Raw genomic sequence first — 10,119 nt, 5'->3', positions numbered from 1 at the left:
CCCACTAAACACTGAGTCCCCGTGCCCTCTCCCCTCCAGCCTCTGGTAACCTTTGTTTTACTTTCTGTCTCTCCGAATTTGCCTTTTGTAAGCACCTCGCATAAGTTGAATCATACAATGTTTATCCTTTCGTGACTGGCTTATTTCACTCAGCATATTGTCTTCTAAGTTCATCCACGTCGTACGACATCTGTCAAATGCTCCTTCCTTTTGATGGCTGAATCTCATTCCATTGTCTGCCTAAACCCCATTTTGTTTATCCATTCATCTATCCATGGACACCCGGGTTTTTTCCCCCTTTTGGCCGTGAGCAATGCTGCTGTGGGCATGGGTGCACAGTGGGTGTTTTACTCCCTGCTTTCAACTCTTGGGTATTTACCTAGACGTGGAATCCCTGGTAATTCTGTGTTTAACTTTTTGAGGAACTGCTAAACTGTTCTCCATATTGTGGCCGCACCATTTTACATTCCCACTGCCCGGTGCAGAAGCATGCCGACTCCCCCACATCCTCACCAACACCTGTTGTTATGATCATTCCTGACAGGAGCCATCCTAGCGGGTGTTAAGCGGCATCTCACGCGGTCACCCTCCCCATGATTTTAGCTCCATTTTACAGTGGGGAAAACGGGGCCTGGGGAAGGTGAGTCCCTTGAGGTTATATACTCAGAACTGATAAGTTTAGAAGTCTTTGCAAAATAATATTAATCATCGTGACGACCATTTTTATTCTTGCCGACTCTGAGCTGGCATCGCTCTGAATTCCTCGCGTGTGTTGCCTCATTTAATTGTCCCAACGAAAGTATGAGGTTGCGTCTTTTTTTATCACACCCGTTTTACAGATGAAGAAAGTGAGGCACAGAGAAGTTAAGCGACTTGCCCAGTGACACACAGTACGTGGTCGAGAAGAGACGCAAGCCTAGGCAGCCTGACTCCAGAGCCCACTACGGCTTCCCTCCAACGGAGCACTCACCATGGGCCAGGTGCGTTTTCAAGGTGCTTTACATACACGATCACCTCTACTGCCAATTCTGTGAGTTTAGCGCTGTTCCCCGTAAGTTAAAAGTGAAAAAAGTGAGGCCTGGACAGAGAATGGCCTTCATTTGCCTCCTCACCTGCTGTCGAAATATTACTTACAAAGCAAGTTTGAACTCAAAAGCTGCTTGGTCCCGAACACGCCTCTGGGGATGGTGGAGCGTCAGGAATGGGAGAGACAGCATTGGTTTTGGAGATAGGAATTCGAATCTTGTCTCCACTAGTCCTAGCTTCATGGCTCTGGAAAAAGTTTGGAGTCTCACTGAGCCTGGATTTCCTCAGGAATACAACGATGAAAGTTATGTCCACCCCAAGGGCTGCTGTGAGCCCCAGATGAGATAAGACACTCAAAGCAGAGGCATGTAGTAAGTGCTCAATAAATAAGTATTTGTTCTATGCCCCCCTGAGGCCATGACCTGCTGTTCCATATTCTTATCACTGCTCAGCACCTCTTGGTGCACTTTCCGGCTGCGAGCTAGCTAGCATTCCAGCTATTTGGGTACCTGGACCTGGAACCTCCTTTGAAGTCAAGGTCCACGTCCTATGCAGAGAATTTATCTTTACCTCCCACACGGCCCATTGTCTCTTATGCAGCCATATGCGATATGGGTTTGTTTGTTTGTTTTTCAAAGTGAAAAAAATTTTTCCATTTTTCTTCTTTTAAAAGTAATAAGTATTCACTGTCAAATGAGGAAAGAATTTTATCGACCTTGTCATCTTCACATGAGGATTAAATAAGCTAATGCTGGTAAACTGCTCGCTCTTACGCCTGGCACAGAGCTTCGGAACAATTATTATTATTATTGAGAAAACACATAAATGTATTGGTAAAAAGTAAAAAAACCACCTGCTGACCTTTTGGATGTCCTTACGGATTTTTTTTTTTCTACGTATATACACACAGACAACCCCATAGGCGTAAGACAAACACTTTTTAAATGGGATTTATAGTGCTCCTTTTCGTATCCGTGATAAGTGCTGGACCTCTTTCTATGCCAATAAATACAGGTGTGTATTATCTTCTGGATTGCTGAGTGTTACTTATGAGTGTGACATGACATATTTAGTCAATCCCCTGTTGCTGGATGCCTTGGTGACTCCCATCATCTCTTTTGAGTTGGGCCGGAAGTCGCAGGGCAGAGGTAGACCAAGGAAGCTTCTCACTGGCTGAGGCCTCTGCAGTTATGAAACAGCTGTTGAGGAAGTCACCGGGCTGACACAGTGACTTCTGCGGCGAGTCATTTGGAAGTGGCATTAAGGACAATTAGGGAGCCATTCCTGTCATCGGGGGCCGGGCCGGGATGAGCTCAGACGCATTCCTCCTTTTCATGGCTCTAGAAAGGGCAGTCCTCTGGGAAGAAGGCCTTTGACTCACCCTTTTCTTTGCAGTCGCCTCCCAGGAGGTGTCTCCACTGCTGGGACATCTGTTTCAACAGAGATAGGACCACGAGGCAACAGAAGACCTGCCCTGCCCTCCTGCGAGGGCTTTGCCTGACACGTGAGAAAGCTGTTTGCACAGCAGAAATCACAGGTGAGGTAAGTGGGATTCACCAAGCTCGAAAAGCAAGCCAGCGGGGAAGACAGAGGCCCTCGCAGAGTAAGGACTCCCCTGCCCTGTCCTCCCTTGTGGTGTCTGGAATGCCCAGGGCCTCCCTGACAACTGTGAGCTTATCCTGGCCCCCCAGGCAGAGGTGCCCCCCCACCCCCCGCCGGCTTGTCCTGAGGTTGGTGTGGACATCGCAACAGACGCACGAGACCTGGCTTAAGGTTTCAAATCTCTGCTCTCGTGCCCCTGGAACAAAGGCCTGGCTTCCCCTCCTCGAGCCTCAGTTTCTCCATCTGGAAAAGGGGAATGACAGCCCTTCCCTCAAATCGATGAGGTTGGGATAGCATGAGACGGTACGTGGGAAACAACATGATGCCTGGCATGTGAACCATTGCTGCCGGCGTTGACTGAGCAGGGTGACGTGAGGAACGAGTGAGAGGCTGCGTGTGGAGCAGGCAGAAGGCTCCCAGGACTTGTTGGTTTTTGAGGTTAGGGACCCATCTCTTCTGGCAGAGATAGATGCATTGCTTCATGCAGCCGGACACTTTGTAGAGCTTTCCAATGATGAAAAGAATCAAGTAGGAGAGGTCATCTCCTGAAAGAGGGCTGTGGGTTTTAGAGTGACCTCAGAGAGTTACTCCCCCTCTGCCAGGCACCCTTCCAAGGACTTAATACATAGCATTTTATTCAGCTCTCACCACAACCATATGAGGCAGAAGTATCATTCTTATTTATAGATGAGGAAACTGAGGCTCCGAGAGGCCTGGTATCTCACACCCAGTAAGGAGCCAGCTCATTAAGCATTGGGCTTGATATTAATTAGGGTACATCAAAGAGAGAGCCCTCCATTCTCAGGGCTGGACTGCAAGAGGGTGAGTGGCCTGGGACGGGGGTGACAGGGTTTGGCTGTGGGTCAGATAGATGGTGCCCTTTTCTCTCTCGAGGAGTGTTCTTTGCATGAGGTGAGGGAGAGAGCGAACTGGGGGATCTGCAGAGAAATGAATCTATAAAGAGGAGCAGGAGGCCCCCACCCTGGACTGGGGGTTACAGAGTGGCTTCTAGGGGGGATTACTGCAACCCTTCACGTTCACCAGAAAGTTGAAAATAAAAGGGACTGACCGTATTAAATATTAGGTAGGATGTGGAGCTATCAGAACCCTCGTATGCTGCTGAAGGGGATGCCAATTTGTACAGCCAGCTTGGAAAACGGGCAGTACCTACTAACTCTAAACATACACATCCCCCAGGGTGTGGCAGTCCCGTCCCTGGATTTATGCCCAAGAGGAACAGTGCGTATGTTCACCAAAAGACATACATAAGAAGGTTTGTAGTGGCTTTACCCCAAGTAGCCCCATGCTAGAAACCACCCAAACATCCACCTGCAGTAAAATAAACAGATCGTGATATGGTCATCCCAGAAAATACTACACGGCAAAGCAGAAGAACAAAATGCTGCTACACGCACCTACGCGGATGGATCTCATACAGGTAAGATGGAGCAAAAGAAGCCCAAAACGTACTGATTCCATTTACATGAGGTTAGGAAGGGTTCCAAGGTTAGGAAGGGCTCCATGCTGAGAAGGGTCAGAGTCTGACTACTTTTGGGAGCTGCCAGTGAAAGGGAGAGTGTGTGGGGAATGGTGCGGGGGTGGGGGGGGGTGACTATATTGGGGTGCGCATATGTAGAAAGTTATTGAGCTGTACACATAATGTTTGTGCATTTAATGTGAGTTGCGCCTCAATACAAAGTCAAAACAAGACAATGAACAAAGGAGAAGTGACCAAAGCTAATATCTGAAGGATAAGTAAGACCTAGCCAGAGAGAAGGGGAAACAGTGTTCCCGGAGGCGCGATCAGCATGTGCAAAGGCCCAGTGGCAGGAGAGCATGACATTCTTTCTCATCTTGGCTCTGGCTCACTCGATGACGCCCCTGCACCTCACTGCTCTGTGCCTCTTTACACTCGTCGAAGGTTTCCTTTGTGGAATAGGTGGCCAGAAATCACTTCGACAGCTCGCCCCTTGGGTCCACGTTTTAACATTCCATCTTTGAGTTATTGAGGAAGGAGCTGCATGCAGTCAGAACGAGATGGATAGGACTCGGAGTTCAAAGTTGAGTTCACAGCTTAACTGTGCCATGAATCATGTGTTTTTTGAAGGGCTCATTCATTCTTCTGGGCCTCCGTTTCTCCATCTGAAAGGAGGGTCTTTAACATGTGAAGGTTTAGTGATGGAGTCAGGGTTAAGGAGATGTTTAACGGATGCCTGTCATATAGGTATCAGAGAATAAGGCCTGAAAGCAAGGGCCTCCCAAACTTGTGGTTCCCCCTACAGTAATCTGGCATGGCCCTGGTTAGATCTCCACAACCACTGGCCTTGATTTCCTGTCACAAGGAGCTCAAACCACCACCTAGGATGGTGCCTGGTTCATACTAGAGGTTTGAGGAATGCTGGTTCATGGCAGCTAACACCTCATCCATGCCAAGTACTGCTCTGAACGCTTTATACTTGTGGACTTGTTTCATGCTCGCAGTATCTACTACTATTCCATTTCAAAGAGGGGGAAACCGAGGCACAGAGCAGTTGAGTCCCTTGCTCATAGTCGCACAGTTATCTGATGGAGCCTGGCTCTGGATCCCCTGCTCATAACCACACTGCCATATTGCCAGGTGATACGGTGCTACCCAGCTGGCTTTCACGAGACAAGCTGTGGAAGCCTGGAGAGGTGCCGGAAGCCACCAGGGCTCCCCCAAGGCTGTTGACCAAGATCAGCGCTGTCGGGCAGCCAGTGGGACGCTCTGGCGCCCTGATGCCGGTGAAACCCACGCCCTTTGCAAGGAAGGCAAATCCACCCAGAATAATTGTTGAGCCAACAGACAGCTTAAGCCGCTTGTAAGCCCGGAGGTGCCAAGGAGGAGGCCCGACAACATGCTGCCTGTCGCTGCAGAGGTGAGGCAGAGTCACCTTTTCTGCCAAATTTTTTTTGTTGTTGTTGTTGTTATTGTTATCATTTTTTGGGAGGAGAAAAGGAACACTTGAAAAATTTGCTATTTTGCTTAAGGGATTAATTTTCACCTGCAGCATCACATGGGACTTGCAGCCACTCCCTTTCCTCCGTGCTGTCATGTTTTATTGCTCTCTTTCATTTTGCCATGAAGAAACCTGATGAGAATGTTCTAGAAACTGCAGCCCGCGGGCGGGGATGGGGGACAAAGGGGGAGAAAGAAGTTTACTCTCCCCGACAGCAGGACGGAACTTAGAAGGCCGCTGGGCATGGGATTGGTTATTAGAGATGCTTATTTTTTTTCCAGCCTCCTTATACACTTATGGGCTTTCCACATTTGCCTAAGCAAAAAGAATGAAAAAAAAGTTATGGCGATGATAGTTAATATTTACTGAGCCTGTCCGACATGCTGACTTTACATGTATTAACTCATTTAACCCTTACGACCACCCTAGGAGGTAGATATTCTTATTAGGTCTATTTCCAGATGAGGAACTGAAGTGAAGAAAAGTGAATAAAGTAATAAAAACTTCCAACTATCGAAATACAAGAACAGATTGTCAATAAAAAGGAACGACCTAACTGTGGCTATGGCATGGATGAACCTCAAAAACTATGCTTACCGAAAGAGTCATGACGCAGGAGATCATGAATTGTATGATTCCATTTATGTGAAATGTCCAGAAAAGGCAAATCCATAGACACAGAAGGTCGATGAGTGGTTGCCCGGGGCAGGGGCTAGACACGAGGAGTAGCAATAAGTGGGCAAAAGAGATTTTATTGAGAGAGATGAAATGCTCTAAAACTGATTTATAGTGATAGCTGCACAATGTGGTAAATTTATTAACAACCATTGAACGGGGTGAATTGTGTAATATGTAAAGTACGCCTCGATATGTTGTAAAACAAAGAAATGTAATTAAAGTGTAAAAATTAAACATTTATTGAACACCTATCATGTAGTTTCTAGAAATTTTTACCAGCGCTAACAGCTTGTTCATTTGTTTACCTGAGCTCATCTTCGTTGAGCACCTATTATGTGCCAGGAACTGTGGTAGGACATGGGGTTATAGTGGTGAACTAGACCTGATTCTTGTTCAAGGTCCCTGCCCTATGGAGATCATGGTATAATAATGAGTGTTGGGGGTTGGAGTCGGGGCAGGGTAGAGATGTGGACAAAAAAGCCAGCGATGACAAGACAGTGTACCTGGTACTGTCATGGGGTGCACATGGTGCTGGTAGCCTAGAAGAAGCACCCAATCTAGACCTTGTAGGTGCCGATAGGGCAGAGAAAGTTTTGTGCTTATGGCTGGCACCTGAAGGGCGAAGGGTACTTCCTAGGTGAAATGGCAGGACAGAGGGGTGGGGAGACTGAAAGCTGTTTGACCATTCATTCGTTCTTTCATTCCTTAATTTTTTCATTGAGCAGCTGTTTATTGAGAGACTTCCATGCACTTCGATGCACCGGCAGGGTGACTGCGACAGAGGAAGGGCCTTGTGGGTGAAGTTATGCCAGTTTAACTGATGAGGTAAAGCGAAGTGAGTTGCCAGGTCGCACAGTTGGAGCAGAGAGCTAAACCTAAGCTGGCTTTGGCTCAAAAGTTCGTCTCTGGAAATACTCTCTCTTCCTGCCTACAAGAAGAGTCCAGGTGGATCAGACACACTGCTGTGATTTTCAGGGCCACACGGAGGTGCCCCGCTAAGAAAACCCACCCTTGTTCAGAGGGTGGAGGCTGGCTTCCCTCCAGGGGATATGCCTGTTCGTTGGACCCCCCACCCCCTGAGGACCCACCTATAGTCTCTCTGGATGATAGATGACCTCCAGGACTGAGGGGGAAGGAACTACTGACTTTACTGTACTGGTGGGGGTAGGACTGAGCATTGGACAGGGAGTGGGACCAGAATTCTAGACCAGGATTTGCCACCAATTATTTGGGCAACCTGGGGCTAGTACCTACCCCAATCTGGGCCTAAATTCTCTTGTCTCTAAAGTGGGAGCATTGGATTTGCTGCACTCTGAGCTCCATCGGGCTGAGGACCAGGACTTCTGGGCTCAGAAGTCTCCAGAGCTATGTGCTGACACCAGAATGCCCACCGTGTCCTGGTTTGCCTGGGACCTTCTTGGTTTTAGCACCCAATGCCCTGCATCAAGGGAAACCCCTGGGCAAACAGAGAGAGCCAATCACCTTAGCTAGAAGAACATTAGATTGGCCTCCCCTCTCATCTTCCCAACAAAGAGCAAGACACACAGCATCTTGCTTTTGTATCTGTGTGGCCAAAGGACTATTTTCCAAGCTATTTTGTTTGTACATAAGTTTCAACGAGTCAGCTGGAAATCCTTTCAAGCCCTGGTGTGACTTCCTCCTTTTCCTTCAGAACTTCCCGCCAGCCATCTCCTCCCCAGTCAGGTTACCCTCCCCTGTACCCTTCCTGCATCTCAGGATGGTCTTTTTGATTGTCTGTTCTTGTTAGCTCCCCCAGAGCAACTTTAGTTCTTGCCTTGTTCACAGTTGTTTCCCCAGCATTCAGGCAAGGGCTGTGCCAGAGCAGATGCTCAATAAATAATCATGGAATGTCTGACTCTCTCCAGTGCCCAGGACCGGGCTGCACCCCTCCCTCAGGGTTTCACACCCCAACTCCAGGGCAATTCTGCTGGCAGAACAGCTTCTTCCTAGAAAGGGCTGCAGGGAACCACTCCCCAGGTGTGGCTTCTTAACCCTTTCTGTCCTGCAGGCTCTATGGGCATCTGGTGAAGCTTGTGACCTCCTTCTCAGAATAATTTTTAAATATTGTATTTGAATTGCAATGAAAACAGTTTTACTAAAATACAATTATTGAAATCTTTAAAAACTTTTATGATATAACAACATGTTTTTTTATTAATACATTAATAATAATAAGATTTAGTGGTGAGTCTGATATGATCTTACTTTCAGAGTTATGGTAGCTTAAACAATAGTTTGAGATATCTATAGTAACTGAAGTGTGATATGAAAACATCTGTGATTTCTCTTAGAGACAAAACCACAGGAACTTCTCCTTGTTGCTCACGTTCATGATCAAAGAAAATACTAAATACCATTTAGAGACTGGTGAAATGAAGATATAATTTTTGTCCATCCCGATGTCATAGGCCACTCAGAATTCTATCCTCGGGACCCTTGGGGGGGGCGGAAGGGGGGGCAGTCCATGAATTCCTGCTTTAAGACAAAGGAGTTTTGACTCTTTAGGTTAGATAAACAAGAAAATCACCAGGATATGAGAGAACAGAGTGAAGAGCATTGACCACCCCGGGTTGGGCTAAGCAGAGAAGGGTCTCAGGGCAGGTGAGTTTCAGCACCGAGTGTTGTAAAGGTGAGCCAATTTTGGCAGGGAGCAAGGAGCTAGGGGTGAGGGAAGGAACCATGTGGAGGGGTTGCTCTTGTGACTGAATCGAAACAGCAGACTAACATCACGGCCACGACCTCACCCTAGAGCATGCCTGTGTCTCTTTTGTCACTGAAAAACCAAGCCATTGTCCCTGCAGAACAGGCTACCTGCCCTGAAGCTTAAACACAAGGGGAAAAACAAACACAGAAGTTAACGAGACAAATATTAAATTGCAGTTCAAAATATGTGGCCAGAAGAATTTGGAACATGCCGCATATCTGGTTAAGTGTACACAGTACAAGCCATAGGTGCTCAAAGGAGGGGGTTACCAGCCTCTGAGGTTTGTAGTGAGGATCAAATGGGGAAATGGGCAAGAGGCCAGCAGTTTCTGAAGGAGAGTTAGAGCATGTGCTTCGGGATGGCTTGGTGTTCCTCCTATTTCAGTGACCTCTGTAAAATGGGGATAACTAAGTATGGCACCTGACATAAACTAAGCACTCAATAATGGGGGCTATTATTACCATATAAAAATAATGATAGTTGTTTGCAAATTGGTTCTAGCAACATCAGGAGATTGGAGAACCTATTCTTCAGGGTGGTGGATCTGAAAACGGATTTGAATGAATGAATGAATGAATGCGTCCTCGGATTGGCTCGCCCTCCAGACCGGTTCCTCCCCCATGCAGCCCCCTAAATAGCTCAGTGAAATGGACCCCCAGCTCTGGAGTCAGCAGCATCCAAACTCCTGCGGTGGTGGAGAGGTGGTCCGTCATTATGGGCGGGGGAAGGGCAGCAGCCCAGGCTGAGCAGGCAGATGTCATTTCCGGAGGGTCTTCGCTTGGCGTCCTCCCACCCCCGCACCATCCCCCATTGGCGCAGCGTCTCGGTGGGCCGGTGGACCAGAGGACTCTGCAGTGCCCAGGCCGATCTTGGGGGCGAGCAGTCCAGGAGCCTGCCTGGGTCCACCGCGTGGGAAACGTGACGGCGGAAGAGCGGCCTTATCCTGGGAAGAACGCCCAGGCTAAAGTGGGGTGGGATACAGATAGACCTTCGGATGCTATGGTCCCTTAGTCCTTCCAGGCCGAGGTGTATCGCACCCCGTGGGAATTTGGGGTCTGGGGAATTGGGGTGGGAGAGAAGCGGAGCCTCCTTGGCAGAGGACGTGGAAGA

The 10,119-nt window shown here is 48.1% G+C and overlaps 1 long non-coding RNA gene across 2 annotated transcripts; it reads left to right on the top strand.

Moving 5' to 3' along the window:
- Positions 1–844: 844 nt before the first annotated feature.
- LOC107501777 lies at positions 845–6,524 on the top strand. 2 transcript variants are annotated; one of them, XR_001594865.2, is made up of 4 exons: positions 845–980; positions 2,422–2,568; positions 3,826–4,066; positions 5,246–6,524. It is a non-coding gene; the product is annotated as an uncharacterized LOC107501777 (long non-coding RNA). The 2 variants fall into 2 exon arrangements; XR_004953546.1 differs by lacking the exon at positions 845–980 and having other exon boundaries at positions 2,210–2,568.
- Positions 6,525–10,119: the final 3,595 nt, after the last annotated feature.

This window comes from Rousettus aegyptiacus, unplaced genomic scaffold (assembly GCF_014176215.1).
Source record: "Rousettus aegyptiacus isolate mRouAeg1 unplaced genomic scaffold, mRouAeg1.p scaffold_m13_p_1, whole genome shotgun sequence".
Lineage (NCBI taxonomy): Eukaryota > Metazoa > Chordata > Mammalia > Chiroptera > Pteropodidae > Rousettus > Rousettus aegyptiacus.
The sequence above is the reverse complement of the archived record's forward strand: the minus strand, read 5'-3'. Positions and strand labels throughout refer to the sequence as shown.